We start from the raw sequence: 16,783 nt of genomic DNA, 5'->3' as shown, positions 1-16,783 counted from the left end.
AATTAGATTAAGTTTCCTATTTCTTTTCAATGTGTTCAAAAATGAATTTTTGATTTGACAATAATTAGAAAAAACATTCTCAATTTCACATCTCCAATACCTTTGGGTCAATTTATTTCCATTATAACAGTACACTCCTTTAATGTTGATTATAATTGTAAATCCAGGCAAAAACATATAGTAAACTTACATTGAATAACATGCCCTCCTGTTAGTAATAACAAAAGCATATAGGTAAAAGATTAGTAAAACTTAATGTATTTAGTTTTGTATGTTAAAACAACATATTGGTTGTGTTCAAGATTTCCTTTCTATCAGAGCAGGACACATTTTCTGGCAATGTAAAAGAGAAAACCTGTTGAAAAACCTAAAGAAACAAATTTCTTATGTAAGAAATCCAGCAGAGGTGTAGGAGAGTACAAAAAGCAGCAAAGGATAAAATGCAGAAGAGAATATTATATCTATGAGAAACCCAAATTCAATTTTGTGAATTCTTTGGCATGCACAGTTAGAGCTCACAACTGCCTCAAAAAATAATAATAAGGAAGCTTAACCTCCTAAAGTCAATTGGGTAAAGGCTGAAGAAACAAATTTAAAACAAGCACACCTAAGGAGATGACAACGTAAGAGGAAGTTCTTGGAATAAAATGATAAAAAAGATGTTTGTAATTGCATATAATTATGATTACATTAGAAGTTCCTAAAAAATATAAAAACTGAACATCTAATCTTATGATAGATAGATATATTAATATTTATTCAATTAAATATTCTAATACTATTACTAAATTATTTCTAATGATTTGCTCAAGATTTTACTTTTGTACATAGTTAGCTACAATTAGTCCTTACCAAACTTCTCAAACTTGCCACTAATAAAAACAATGTAATAAAAAAAGGAGATGAACAGAGAAAATAGTGAGAACGAAAGCACTGTGAAAAAATGGATTAGAATAGGAACTGTAGGCAGACAACCCAAAAGCAAGAAGACAAACTAAGAAATAAAATAATAATAGGTTATCTATTAAAAATATGAAACAAACATTTGGCCCATTGTAATGATAGGAAATGGATTATTAAACAAAGACAAGCTACATGGGCAGTAGCCACCAGAAACAATAATGTTCCACAAACACTACTACCTAGGTCTCACAAGACATGGAATGCCCCCTGCCCTTCCAGGGATGCATATAAGGTACAAACATCCCCCTATTTCTTCTCTTCTTTCCTCTCCTTCTTGATGTTCCTAGGATGTCTCAAACCCTTAGAGAACCATCTCGTGCACAAATCCCATGATTTTACATTGTCAGGGGCATCCTAGGATCCCAAAAAAATTCATTAACCATCCTGGCATTTTATTATATAAGAAAGAAATTTGAGACTTGAGAAAGCCAAAAAAAAAAGAGAAAACCAAGACACTAATTACTACAATCATTTGCATGAGACAACAAAAAATGAAAGAAAAAAAAATATGAAGATAAGAGAAGGAAAAGTATTTGACCTTCATCTTTCATCTAATTTGATGCATCTATTTAAGTTGAGCATTTTTGCATGTTTGAAATTTGAAAATGCAACCTAGGGATATAAGAGGAAATCACGTCATAACTAATCAGTTATAAAAATTTATGGCAACAAGCTAGTGATCCAAAAGATTAAATTGATAGTGATATGGGTGTAGGAGGGAGATAAATGGAGGCCCTTATTTTATAAAATTTGGGCTGCATCAGTGGCTCTTATTGGGGACATATGCTCCTTGTGGGCATAATGAGATTCCAGCTATCTCTAGAGGAGAAGACCGAGCATCCATGATTCACATGATGCACAGTGAAATTGGGTGGCCGCAAGCCCTCCAAAAATGAATGTTGATTCTTTCCTCTATCAAACACATAATTCTGATCATGTAACACTTTGGATCTTCTAAATACTACAATATTTATTGCTTTATTTATACGGTTTGGCTTTTGTTTAGCCTTCAAGAAGTCATCAAGTGCACTATGGTTTTTGTTGGGTTGAGGATTCTTATGTACTTGATCATTCATACAAACATCTAGGTCACTCCTTTTCTTGATTATCCTCTTGTGTAAAATTCCTTTCCACTCCATACTCAAAATGCATATCCTTTCTGCAATAAGACTTTGAAGATAATTCACATTCAGAAGATGTCACTTCACACATACCAAGGGTATGATCAAATGAGCAATCATCAGAACTATCCTTCAATCTATCTTCCTTATGATGCTTGGCTGATTCCATCTCATTACACAACTCTTGCTCATAGGACGAACTGAAACACACCTCAACTTTTGAATGCTTATCATGAGCTTCATAAACTTCATTAGGCCTACTATCTTCACCATGTTGCTGATAGACTTGATTGCATAGAAAATCCTCTTCAAATAATGGATTTGAGAATATAGTGAATTCAAATGTATCTTCTATTTCTTCTTCTTTGAACAATGGGTTCAAGAATATAGAGAATTCAGACATATTATCATGAGAGCTTTCTTTCGGATCATGAAATGTTTCATCAACAAGACTAAAATCTTCATTATCTCCTAAAACTTCCTCATGTTCATACATTGTATGCAATTCTATTTCATCTTCAGAAATGGATTCCTATGAATTGTCATCTCCTTCATCTAGTACCCCTTTAGAATGCACTGATCCAACACCTTGCTCACCATGGTGAATTGAGAAAAAATTTGGACCATTTCTTTCAACATATTTTTGATACTCTAGATCTAACAAGGCTGATTTCTTCCACACTGAGAGAATCCACTTCCTCATTTTCACATTCACTAACATCTATAGTCATACAAATATCATCATAATCGGATACCTCCTTAGACTATCCAAAAAAAATTTCTCCATTCCAAGTCTAAAATATCATTAGACTTATATGTTACTTCAATCCTACATTCATTCTCTTCTGCAACTAGTTCATTATCCATAAGCTTGAGAAAGATAAGAAACTGATGATCATACAAGAGACCTAGTTCTTGCATTCTATTGAGAAGATCATATGGATGGAGGTCTACATTCTGAAGGTATTTTTTGATAGGCATTAAACATCCTCATGAAGAATTGCACTGTAAATTCTTCTTGTTTTCCTAAGCTCAAAAAGTCATCCAAAGGAGATAGATAACTTGTACATTTATCCAATATTTGGAAAAGAAGCTTCAAATCAGGATCATTTGGCGAGATTCCCAACTCATGAAATTTTCTTATCAATTCCTTGAGTGAAGGCATGATATTTGAAGGTACCTCTTGAAAAAATTCACCATCCTTACATAAAAATGTGCCGATGTCTCACCTTCATATTTTTCCAATTTGAAAAATGCATCCAAGGGTGTATGTTTACTTATTCCATGGCGTAACATAAATATGATTCCTAGTCATGGTACATGATCAAATCATTTCCTTCTGAGTCTTCTCCAACAACAAAGCTACCAACTAAAATTTTAACGCAGAGAGTCACCACCTCTTTTTAGGAATGTGTTGATCTTCTAGGTTCTTACTTCCAACAAAGTACACTTCCAAACAAACTGATATAATTGCTTTTTGATTCTAGTCTAAGAAATTTGAAACTCTCCTCATGAAGAATTGTATTGCAAATTCTTCTTCTTGTTTTCCTAAGCTCAAAAACGCATCCAAAGGAGATAGATAACTCATAAATTCATCCAATATTTGGAAAGGAAGCTTCAAATAAAGATCATTTGGCGAGATTCCCAACTCACAAAATTTTCTTATCAATTCCTTGCATGGAGGCATGTGTTTGAAGGTACCTCCTAAAAAATATTCACCATCCTTATATACAAATGTGCCAATGTCTCACCTTCATATCTTTCAAGATTGAAAAATGCATCCCCCCTGTGTATGTTTACTTCCTCCATGGTGTAACATAAATATGATTCCTGGTCATAGTACATGATCAAATCATTTCCTTCTGAGTCTTCTACCATAGCAAAGCTACCAACTAAACTTTTAATGCATGGAGTCACCACCTCTTTCGAGGAATGTGTTGATCTTCCAGGTTCTTACTTCCAGCAAAGTACGCTTCCAAAAAAAATTATATAACTACTTTTTGATTCTAGTCTATGAAATTTGAAACTCTAGGTAATTTCACAATATGTATTGTGAGCAACTCTCCCTAGTAGAGTCACCAATCTGTCGGTTCCCAAAACTGTAGATTGGAAATCCAAGAACTTGCCAATTCTTCGATAGGATCTCTCAATTAGTTTTGGCCAATGAATGGGAATCACCTTGATTCCCCTACACTTTAGGCTCTACTATACCTAGGTGGGTAGACCTTCTCCTCAAACTTAATCACTTGGTTTAGAGCTTTTCTAAAGCGAATTTAAGCTTGGGAGTTCTCTGGCAGGCAAGGTCTTTGAACTCGATCAAAATGAAACTGAATGTTGAATGTTTGAACTGAAGGTTTTGTGTAAGGTTTCTCAATAATGAATTTGATGCTTGTAGGAAGGAAGATATAGATTTTTTGACTTCAATAATAAAAAGATCAGTGCTCTGCTTATTCAGGCAATAAAGTCAACTACAATGAACATTTCCACATACAACTTTATAAAATTCTACGCACTTATATTGTTAACAATTAAATAATCAAGATGCAACAGATCAAATATACATGCAGTCTTAAATTAGTCTAGATTGAATTTTAACTCCTCCGGTAGGGAGACAAACTGGACACAGTTACTAAAACAATTTGATATTTCACTATATCTATGATGGTCATATTTAAGATGCCAAATCACCATGTTATCTTATATTTAAATTGTATACAAAATTCAAAACATGATTATAAAGGACAAACCATTTTTCATAGCCAGATACAATATGATCTAACCAGACGGCAAATGATACAATATCATGCATGCAACCTATGGGGCCACTTCACTAGGGATTGTACTACAAAGGGAACATGACAACTGCTCTACAAATGGTGTGGTCTTGGAGACCACGATGACTCGAAATGCCCTAAGCCCAAGGTGAACCTATTGACTATAGAAAGATGTGAGGAAGAAACATTAGCCATCATTTGCGTACAAACGAAAAAAGGAAACATACCCAAATCCTGAAGAGTGGAAGAAAATGATACAACAGGCAAAAGAAGAAATAGAAAAAGAGATGGGGGTCAAAAGAATGCAAACAAAGGACACGGTGGGTACCTCAAGTAGGAACCACATAGAAAAAAACATTATATGGTAGGTAATTCAAGTTTAGGTTCCTATGAAACTAAATGACCTTCTTGCAATGCCTCAGTTATGAATAGTAATTTTAAACATGACACCATCCCCAAAGATGATGGATGAGCCAGGGAAGAACACAAATGGTGGAAGTGAAGTTCCCATGGCAGACCCAATGCTACTCACATTAAACACAGGAAGACACCCTGAAATAGTTGAGATGAGTATCCTTTGTACCATCCTAATGGACACCCTTGTGGATGGAGGATTGGGCATAAATGTGCTACCTAAGGAAACGTGGAAGAAGTTAGGACAACTAGCCCTATGGCTGCCTACATTCGAATTGCTTAGTGCCGATCAACATGGAATCAAACCCGTCGAAACTCAAGTGACAAAACTGTAAAAATCAGGACACAACCCTTCTTACTCGACTTTGTGGTCATTTCATTGAAAAGGAAAGGATACGACGCCATCATCGAAAGGGGTTGGCTAGTACAGCCAAATGTAAGAAGGGCCTGGAAGAGTAACACCTTTGCGATGGGAAAAGGGGGTCATGGTTTTATAACTAACCTGCACACCCAATTGGTGGGGGAAAGATGATTAGCCAATAGATAGAACTAATCCTAGTTGCACATTCCTGTCACTTGTGGAATGATGGTTACCCCAACGAATGGAAATATTCATAGATAGACATTCATGCCTAGGCTGAAAGGTGAGTTGATTACCCAAGAGATGGAACTTGTTATAGTTGGACATTCCTCTTGCTTGTGGAATTTGGATAAGTGTGTGCTCTTAAGCTTAGTTGGGTCAGGCAATTTACTAGAGCCTTTCTGAGTTTCCTACCAAAATTATGATTGGTTATGGGATTAGCCAGTCATAATTCTTATTATAACCTTGTATTACACATACTAATGTATTTATTCATTATTTCTCAAACTATCAATGATTATAAAGTTCACTTTAGCACATTATTGTTGGAAATGTCAATTGCACTGAAATAGGTCAACTACAATTTGGGACATTACAAGTGGTATTAGAGAATCATTCCTACTCACCTAAGGGGAAAACAATGTTAGGATTAACAAGTCAAAAATAATGATTATATGCAAATATAACCAATATCAAAAAATAACAAACCACATAGAAGAGAACACAAGACAAAAAGATTTAACATGGTTCGCCCAATCCCTAGGCTACATCCACGGAACAACAAGTCCCTTATTTTTATGATCCAATGATTACAATCTATAATCCCTTATAGCTCAATACCACCACATGAAGCTACTATCTCATCACACTCTATAAAATCCATAACCCTTAGCCATTTTATACAATCTTTATTGCTGCTTACAAAATTAGGGCTAGAATAATTACATGTCAGCCCTCAAAAAAATAGGCAATAAAATAGCCCCGATAAAAATTTATGGTGAGTGTATAGTACTTCCTTGATCAGTCACCACAGACTAACAAACAATAGTTAATTCTACTTACTCGAATGGCTTTTAAACTTTAAGGGCTCTAGAAAGGGAATAGAAGATATTTGCAAGCCAAGGAAATAAAAGATGTGAACAAATGGAAATGAATTGAAGACTTTTTTGGAGAAAAATGGTCAAACATATTCAAGCTCTTCAACCTCTATAGAATATAACCATCACCATGAATACTCTTAGACCCAACCAAAGAATGAAGGTGACATCACTTCTAACCAAACTGAAAGTGACAATAGAACTATATTAGGATCAACCCTAGAAACAACTCATCCTCTTATTTTAAATATGAAAAGGCAATGAAGAGGAGATGAGGAGATTAAATACACCCAACCTTAATCTAAATGAACTTGCCCAAGCATATGCAAGGCTTGACCATGAAGTCAAGAAGACCATCCCTTTGACCATATATTATGAGATCAATGTAATGTCCCCTTTCACCATTATTTTGTGGCATACTTTACAATCTATGTGCCATAATTATTTGTTTTCCTTGAGGCCTCCTTTCTTGGCCCTTTACTTCATCATGCACAACATATCCCATCGAAGCGCTTGCACCACCTTTGATTCACTATTGCTACTGCTATCTTTCATAGTTTTTTCAACACTTATTTTATTCTTTCCTCATGATGTAGTTTTTTCTTTCAAAGTTCATCACCTGATTGTAAGATTTAACATATAAAGATTGAGTTACTACCTTCATCTTCTTCCCTAGTGAAGGAATCAATCCTTAGATGAACCAACATTTCTTTAACACATCAAAATTTTGAATCTCCAACTTACCCAACAAATCTTGATCCTACAATTGTAAGCTCGTACAAATTCATTTTTTCCTTGTTTGGTGTTATAAAGTTAAGCCACAATGTCTCTTAAGTGTTGAAGTTCCTTCTGAATTCCCAAGTTACAATACATAACAAGCACACAAGATACCTCAATATCCCACTAAATAGTTATCTCAAGACCATCATATGAATATAATTCTCAAGATCTATAGACTTCTTACCTATTTAGGAAACTATTTATGTATAACATCCCTTTCTATGGCTTCTTCCATCCCCCATTTCGAAAAACTTCCAGGAAAAGTCTCGAAAACTTGAGGACTTTAGGAAAAAAAATTGGGCTATTCATACATCCCAGGGATGGTTGGGGATGCCTTGGAAATCCTCAAGATGGCTGGGTGTCCCCAATTTTATAGACAACATTAGCACTTATAAAATATTATTATTTTTTAACTTTCAAGTGGGCCCCTCCTTCCTAGTTCGCCATAATATGCTTATTACTATTTGGTAGTTAATTCCTACTATTTGGGGCCCTCTTATTAGTATTTTACAACATTCTGTTAAGAATCATGGAATTAATATTGCTATTATAGTCATGCTACATGCTCAGAACTCTATAGTAGACTGTTTGCAAGGTGTTGGGAAAGTCTAAAAAGTGCATTATAGACCTAAAACATGCATCCTTATGTCATTTTCTCACAATACACTAGTGCTAGGTTGGTCCTGGGTTGATTTTGGTACTATGTGGAAGATATGGTGAATATTGGAAGTCGTATCAAGATATCGTCTTACTATAACAGACCTGTATCATGATCAAAATTGTATAGAGGACCCTTTTGTATTACTACTTACAATGAATCAGAAGTGTAGTTTCAAAATTAAATGATAGTAGTGTATTTCAATTTGGAGGTGTGTTATTATTCTTATTTCTATTGAAAATGAATTCTAAATATGTTCTCCCATTCTCGTTGCCATTGATAACATTGTTGTTAATTCTTATTCAAAATTCCAAGATTCTTCTGCAGATTGATGTTTTTGGACTCCTACCCATCTTGACTCCTACATGTCGACCCTCAATGGTCCTGGTTTTGTTCTTGCATGACGTGTGTCTAGCTATGCTCAATTTTTACTAGTAAGGGTTACCTTGTTTTCTGATTTGGTGTGGTGTCCATCTTTTCCCATGTTTGTTCCTTTTTCATGTTTGTTCTCTACAAGAACTAGTTTTACTAGCATCATGTTCCAAACTAGTGCGGGTTTCTCATTGTCATTGGTTGCTCACCCTACTCACACACCTCTCCCTTTTCACATTTGGAGCCCTGACCTTGCTTGTGCTTGCTGATGGTTGCCCTTATGTCACTCATGTGTCTTTTCTAGTGGATACCCTTGCATGATTATGTTTTATCCTGGTTTTGTTTTTTCTCCCACATGACGACACTCACTGCTTTGGCTCCTAATCCTTTTCCCCTACTTGCTTACAACTCTCAGCTCTCTGCTCAACTGGAAGTGTTGTTCCTTTCTTGACCCAAGTAGTTGTTCCCTGCAGCCTTTATTTGTAACAATAGCCTTGATACACAATTGTTGCACATACTTGGTGGCTTTTTCTTGCCGCTGCAGCTAGCACTTTGCATCTAGCTTCAAATGGGATCATCTAAGCCTTTCCCAAAAATTGGACCTGATATACTAACAGCAAACACTCCAACACCTCCGCTCATATATCAGAGACTCCTTGATAGGTTGATGAAGGCAGAAGCTAATAACCAAGACCTAAGAGATATTCTTCTTGAAATCTCTACGACTATCACAGCAATTAAAATACAGGTTGAATCCAACACATCCACCATTTAAACTTGTTATGTTACTCTCCTATTGGAAACAACAGACATAACAAAACACTTTAACATGGTCATCGATCGACTTGCAAACCTGGACTCCTTCAAAAAACAACAATGTGATCTTGTGATGAAACACACTACTCTTCTATCAAAAATAGAAGAAAAGGCTAACTCGTGGGTCTCTTTTTGTGCAAATCCCATATCAGATCCTCTTATTGGTGTCAAAAAGATTGTCTAGGGACAGATTGCCAAGGAATGGAGGAGGGCCTGTAACCTTAACCTCAGAGTGCGGGGCCTCCCTCCAATTATTGTAGATCCCATGGCAGTTGGGCAATTCTTCCTTTCTCGCTGACCAGCTCAGTATCACTAATATCTCGCTAGATAGGTGTTGGGTGGGACCGAATGGTACACTCTTTTTGAGATTCACCTCACCTTTAGAAAAATTGAGGGCCCTCAAGTTGTAGAGGAAGCTATTCCCCCTCTTGGAAAAGATCCTCTTAAATGAGGACCTCACAAGAGTGCAGGTGGCTTGATTGCAAAAGGAGTTTGGTTGTTGAGGCGAGACAAGCCAATAAATGGACAGTGATTCGTAACCTTAGAGCTATTGTTCGTGACTCCCCACTCATTGGCTAGGATCAGAGGCCGAACTCTTCAGACCAAATGATGGTCCCACCAGCAGTTGCATGGAGTTATGACCTCCTCATTTGGCTCCCTCCATGTCAACTGCTGGAACGGTAATGGTACTCCTTGGTAATTACTGGGTTTGTTGATGCTCTAGGCTCAGCGGATATTCTTGTGGTCATGAAGACTCGCAAGAGTCCAGTTTTCCCTCTCCCAAGGTTTGAAGGATTTAGGTGGCTCTATAGGGAGGAGGTTCGTACTTTTGGGAGTGTTCGAGGTTTGGGTGGTGTTGCTTGTTTGATCAAAGATGACCTCTTCAATGCTACTTCAGTTATCCACTCTGATACCACAGCTTGATTCATGTGGATCTGGATCCAATTCAACCACTCTATGAAGTCTTCCAAAGATATCTTCATTGTAGTATGTTACTTCCCATCGATCTACTCTACATATGCTATCCATAGTCATGTCGATGGTGACCCCTTCTCTAACCTTCTTGAGTGCATCTCGAAGTTCTCTAGGTTGGGCGACATCACATTTTGGGAGACTTTAATGCTCAGACCAGAGACCTCCAAACCCCCCAACACGACCGCCTTACTAATTCAATCTACACAAAGAAGTGGGATCCAAATGGTATGGGCTTTCAGAGCGACTCTTCTGATAGCCTAGAGCCTCTTTCAGGTTATGGTCGCCATCTCCTTTAGTTTTGTGCATCTTTTGACCTATTGATTATGAATGGACTCCCTTGCTTTCTGAGCTCTAAGTTCTTCACCTATTGGCCCCGTGCGGTGGCGTAAGTATGGTGGACTATGTTCTTGCACCTTCTTCTATTATTCCTTCCGTCACCAGATTCACTATTACCCGCCCCCCCTGGCTGATCACTCTATCACTAGCCTTTGTATCAGTTTCACCCCCTTGCCCCCACCCATACCCTAGCTCCACCCCCCACCCTTATCTCATTGTCCCCATACTATCTTTTGCTTCTTTGATGGCGATGACTACCTCTTCACCCTCCATCTTAGATGACTGCTCCACCCAGATTGCTTCACTAACCCCTCCCAAATATCACCCCTTTTTGACTTGGTTGTTAATGGTATTTGGGAATCTTCCCTCCTCTCCATCCCCCACCAAATCTTCCCCCCTCGATCATACTAACCATAAATCCTGCTTGATGAATCTTTGGTTTGATGATGAGTGTAAGTCTTTCCACCACTCCTTGCATGCCTCCTTCACTACCCACTCCCCCTCATACACAGTTCCTCTCCTCTTATGACCACCTTACCTACCACAAGAAGCATTTTTTTGTGGCTTCTTAGTGTTGATCCCTATGCGACACAGTCACCAATGATCTAAAATCCTTTTGAGGCACTTTGTTCCCCTACCTTCCACTCTAAACTAGCACACCCTAGTTTCACATGCCTTCATCCTCTATGATATCCCAGACCAACTTCCCATCCATTGACACCTCTTCACTCCCTCCATTGTTGGGGAGACCATTAGACTCATGAGATGTAGTAGAGTGGTTGACAAAGATGGTTTTCAGGCTAAGATTTTCAAGCTCAGTACTCTGATCCTGTGCCCCATTCTTTCGATGCTCTTCAACATGACGGTTTGTACTAGTTTCCCTACTTCTTGGTTGAGACATGTGATCTACCCAATTCATAAATCTGAGCTAGCTTCAAACCCCAATAACTATATGACCATCATGATTGGGCATACCTTTTCCAAGCTTTATGCCATGGTGCTAAACATTATCCGTACCAGATAGGTTGATAGGCGACAGTGTCATGCTAATGGGCAAGCTGGATTTTGTGCAAACTACCAAACCATGGATCGTATCTTGACATTATGAGCTATCATTGAGGAGGCACGGCACCATTCTATGAAAGCCTACTGTTGCTTCATAGACTTTCATAAGGTGTTTGACTCTATGCCTAGGGGGGCTCTCTTTTAGAGACTCAAAGATATTGGCACTCCTAATATATTTGTGATGGCGATCATGAGACTCTACAAGACGGTGGTTGGTAGATTCAGAACTCTAGAGGGATTTTTTTATCCCATACACAACACCATCAAGGTGAAGCAAGGATGTCTGCTCTCCCCTACACTATTTGACATCTATATTGATGAGCTTGAGTCCTTCCTCAGTGAGGCTTCGCTCCCTAGGGATGGTTGTTACCTGCACCAAGTTTTGATCTCCATTCTCATTTTTGCAAATGATGTGGTCCTCCTCGCCTCCTCTCCGGAGCGGCTCCAGAGGCTTATTGATCGACTTGCTTTGTTTTGTGATCAGCGCTAGCTATCAGTGAACCTGAGCAAGAATTGAGTTATGGTCTTTAACTTCTTGAAGACTTCACATCTCCACTTTAGCTTTCAGGGCCAGTAGATTGAGATTGTCTCTTCTTACACTTACTTGGGGATCAAGTTCTTTGGCCCTCATTTCAGGATGAGACCGACCCACCTTCCTAGAGTGGCCAAGGGCATGGGATCTCTCACCCTCCTAGAGAGGCAATGCTTCCAACACCATTTCTAGGACACTTAGTCCAAGCTTTCTCAATTGGATTCCTTGGTTAGACCCACTGTTCTCTATGGTGCAGTGATTTGGGGTCCTTCTCTTCTTGACTCTGACTGGGCTACGATTGAATGGCATGGTTTATCCATGTCTTCGTATGAATGTAAAGTATATATGAAAATTTTCCTATATATTTTATGTTTTTGGATTTTCCCTATATCGGATTTTTGGATTTTATACTGGGTACCTCTACCAATACCTCCTCTGAAGATGTGGAAGCCATTGTTGTATCAAATTCCTCAAATGTCTCTACTTCCCCCTCATTAGTAAATCCCTGTAAGTCATAATTTGGGGACTTATCATCATCTAATAAATACTCTATTCACCCAACATCTGATATGATATACTAGATTGCTTGCACCATGAATCATCAACATGTGAAAGATCAAAGGTCTACAAAACACTAGTATCAACACCGTCCAACTGAGACCCCTTTATTGTCACCTATTGTTGCATACATTACTCAATGTCATCATGTGAATCAACAACACTAGGACATAATTTTACATCACCTAACTCCTCTATAACACTGAAATCATGAGTATCATCACTAAGTAGTTCCATGCCCTGATTCTCTACACATGAGAATATTGATATCCCCTACATTGACCCAACACTATGACTACTGCCATAAAAATTAGAACTGTCAGTGCTCATACCCTCCACTCAGTCTTCAAAAGCAACACTCTCATCAAGAGAGTCTATGCTAACAATGGTAACAACTACATCTTTTGCACTCGCACTATCCATAATATAATCAACATACTCTCATAAGGGACTCCTACCCTAAAAATCAGACCCTATATTACCCATATCCCCACTACCACCAACTGATGTAAGATTACCATCAAAGGTAGTTAGCATTTTCCATAACACTAACTCTAGAATCTTCAAACTGCTACAACTTGATGTTATTGTCCTTTAATGAAACAAACACATCTACATGTCCTTGTGTATAATCTCCAACATCATAAGTGCTAATAGGATTAGTGGCTACCACACTAAGCACGGGAACATCTTTATCATTATCGCCAACTGCTAAAAACTCATGGTGAAGACTTATGGATGTTTTACCTATGAAAAACCCTAGTTTATCTTCCAGCTTTTTTTTCTATTAAGATAGTTTACACATTTACAAGTATATCCAAGAGTCTGAGATAAAACAGCAAATCACACCCCTAATTACATATACAGTTACAAAGATTTTGGGGAGTGATATCAAAACTTAAAAGATCATTTTTACATTTACTTCATTGATTACAGCTTTTTACATATTTATCATAACAAAAATTAAACTTAAGAAACAAACTAGCTCCAGCCATCATTATGGTTGTCATGATCAGGTTGAGCCCTTGGAACTTCATTAAGGTTCTGAGTCACATTAGCAGCTGCCTTCTCCTAACTGGCTGAACTGTATCCTTGAAACATATTACTTACATTGTTCAAATTTGTTGCTTCTGAAGGAGCTAACAAACTCTGGTACTTAGCAATATAATTTGTTGAATGCACATTATCCTTATTGATCAGCAAGCTGCCTTCTCGTATAAGGATCATGAAATCACACCTAGAGATATGTAACACCCAAGCAACCTGAGACATAATGTGAAAATGGGTGAGTTTAAAATTAAACTCAGTAAGTATCCTTCTATCCTCCTAAAAGATTTTTGTGTTCCTGTCCTTCCAAAGAGTCCATAAAATCTTGATTGAAAGAGAAAACCAAAGAGTGTTAAGTTTAGAATCAAATTTCTCTACACAACCAACAAGAATCACTCTAGGTGATACTACCTTCATAGTTCCATAGACAAGATGAGCCAAGAAAAATAGATCACAACTTATGAGCATAAACACATTGGAAAAATAAATTGTTAAAAGGACTTAGTCACATTACACAAACTGCAAGACATGGGGGATAGACCAATAGAAGAAAGAATTTGACCAATGGCTAACTTTTTTAACAATAGCAACCATTTAAAACAAATCTTTTTAGGCTCGTCTTTACCTTTCCAAAAAAAATCAAAAAAGAAAGACCAATCGAGGAATAGATTAATTTGCCCCCAGCACTAGATCACTCTAGCAATCAAAGAAGAATCATTCTTCACATAGATACAACCCTTTAGAAATGGTATCCTTCAACATAACACCATCAGCCCATTTAGCTTTATCAAGAAAGACCTTTGAATAAATAATATCACAGGGGCTATTGAACTTAATCGCTTTCTTAATCAATGTGTAAGTCTTTTTTTAAGAATTGAGAATATTAAATTTGTCTTTTAACTCCTCTACTGCCCTAATTTCCCACCTATCAAGATATCCTAAATCAATGAAATCCCCTTCAAAATCCAAGCTTTGGTAGAACAACTCTAAGTAAGGGACAAAGCTTTATTATTATACGAAAGCCCCCACCAAATGGATCTATCCTTCACAAGGAAATTAGGAGGTCCTCCTGCTGCTTCTCTTTCCTGTATAAAATTCCTCACCTAGATCCAAGCCTTCCAAAAGGTCTGAAAATTTTTTGACCCAAACAATCTCATCTTAAACGCCCCTAAAACAATATCAATCACTGGAATATCCTTCCAATTCTTTCCTTTCCTAATGACTAATTTCAAAAGATTATTTCTAATAAGGATTTTCCATGGTTCATTTCCCCATAGAGCTTTTAACACCCATTTGGATGCCAGAGCCATTCCTTGGGCTTTAAGATCCTTCAAACCCAAACCTCCCTAACTTCTTACTTGAAAACACCATTCCCACTTAACATAATGTCTCTTCTTACTCCCTTTTCCATTTGACCAAAGAAAATCTCACATAATTCTTTCTAACATATTCACATGGGAGTTAAGAAACATCCAAGTTGAGGCATAAAAAATATGATGAGAGGAAAGAACTTTATGCACAACTTGCAATCTACCAGCAAAAGACAAGGAATGAGTTTGCCATTTCAAGTGTTTCTTATTAATTTTTTCATACATGCATTCCCACATCTTATTGAGATTTGGATCAACTGAGAAGGGGATACCCAAGTATCTAACAATCTAATTCGAGCCAAACCCATGCTAACCCTTGCTAACCAACCAATCCGGTGGATCAAAAAACCAACCCAACACATTAGACTTTGAAGGGGAAATCTTGTATTCAGAGGCCATACAAAAGAAATTAATCCTTTTAAAGACATTCTCAAAATTCTCCTCTGAAAGCCCTAAGAACAAACAAGTATCATCTACAAACTGAGCATTAAGCAAAACCTCCACATTAGGAATGGAAATACCTTTTAGGGGTGGTCCCAACTCCTTTGCCCTTAGAATGTAAAACAAAGCATCCACTACAATGACAAATAGCAAAGGGGCAATTGGGCAACCTTGCCTAATCAACCTTTCTGGCACAATAGATTTTGACATGCATCCATTCACATCAATGACAGAACTAGCATCGTTGAATAAAAAATTTATCCAATTGCAATATGTTTCTAGAAAGCCAAATGCTTTAAGCATACCAATAACAAATCCCTACTCAATCCTATCATAGACTTTCTCTAAATCTAACAGAATCATAGCTACATCTTGCCCATCATCTTTAGCCCAATTCATGGCCTCCCAAATAGTGATAAGATTCTCCAAAATATACCTCCCTTGGATAAAACATGTTTGTGTCTGAGAAACAAATTTATTTAGTAACAAAACAATTCTTCTCACAAGCACTTTAGCAAGAATTTTATAGGATAGGTTTAATAAAGTAATAGGTCTCCAATTCTCAACTAGAGACGTATCCCCCACCTTAGGCAGTAGCTTAATAACTCCTTTATTAATGGATCCCCCTAATGACCCCTTCTTTAAAGTTTCTTTATAAACAACCAAAAACTCATGGTAGATCCAAATTTTATTTTTCTTATAGAACTCAGCTAGAAATCCATCCAAACCAGGAGACTTTCCATTAGTAAAGGTATCAATAGCAGCTTCAATTTCCCCCACCGAGATATCCTTACTAAGATTATTCTATTCCTACTCAGAAACTTTGAGAGGAATGAGTTTAAAGCATTCTTCAATAACTACTCTACTATCTAGAGTCATCTCTGAAGAGAATAAGTTACTGTAAAAACTATAGAAAGCATTCTGCATCTCCTCAGGGTCACTTGAAGTTTATCTTCCAGCTTTCTCATTGAAGACCTTAAAAAATGGAAACCATATACCTAGCTACCCTGTCAATTGTCATCAGATGTGAAAGTCTTGCTTCCATCCTAAGATTATTGCTGCTACTTAACTGGTTTCTATATTTTTGGTATTTTTGTAATATA

General features: G+C 37.2%; 1 pseudogene; it reads right to left on the bottom strand.

Annotated features, from left to right (window-relative positions):
- Positions 1 to 16,783, bottom strand: part of LOC149563967 (uncharacterized) — a 254,586-nt pseudogene that overhangs the window by 143,471 nt on the left and 94,332 nt on the right.

The sequence above is a fragment of the Cupressus sempervirens genome, chromosome 4 (genome assembly GCF_028749045.1).
Source record: "Cupressus sempervirens isolate cs-2001-9-10 chromosome 4, ASM2874904v1, whole genome shotgun sequence".
Classification (NCBI taxonomy): domain Eukaryota; kingdom Viridiplantae; phylum Streptophyta; class Pinopsida; order Cupressales; family Cupressaceae; genus Cupressus; species Cupressus sempervirens.
Note: the sequence above shows the minus strand (reverse complement) of the source record. Positions and strands in the feature narration are given on the sequence as shown.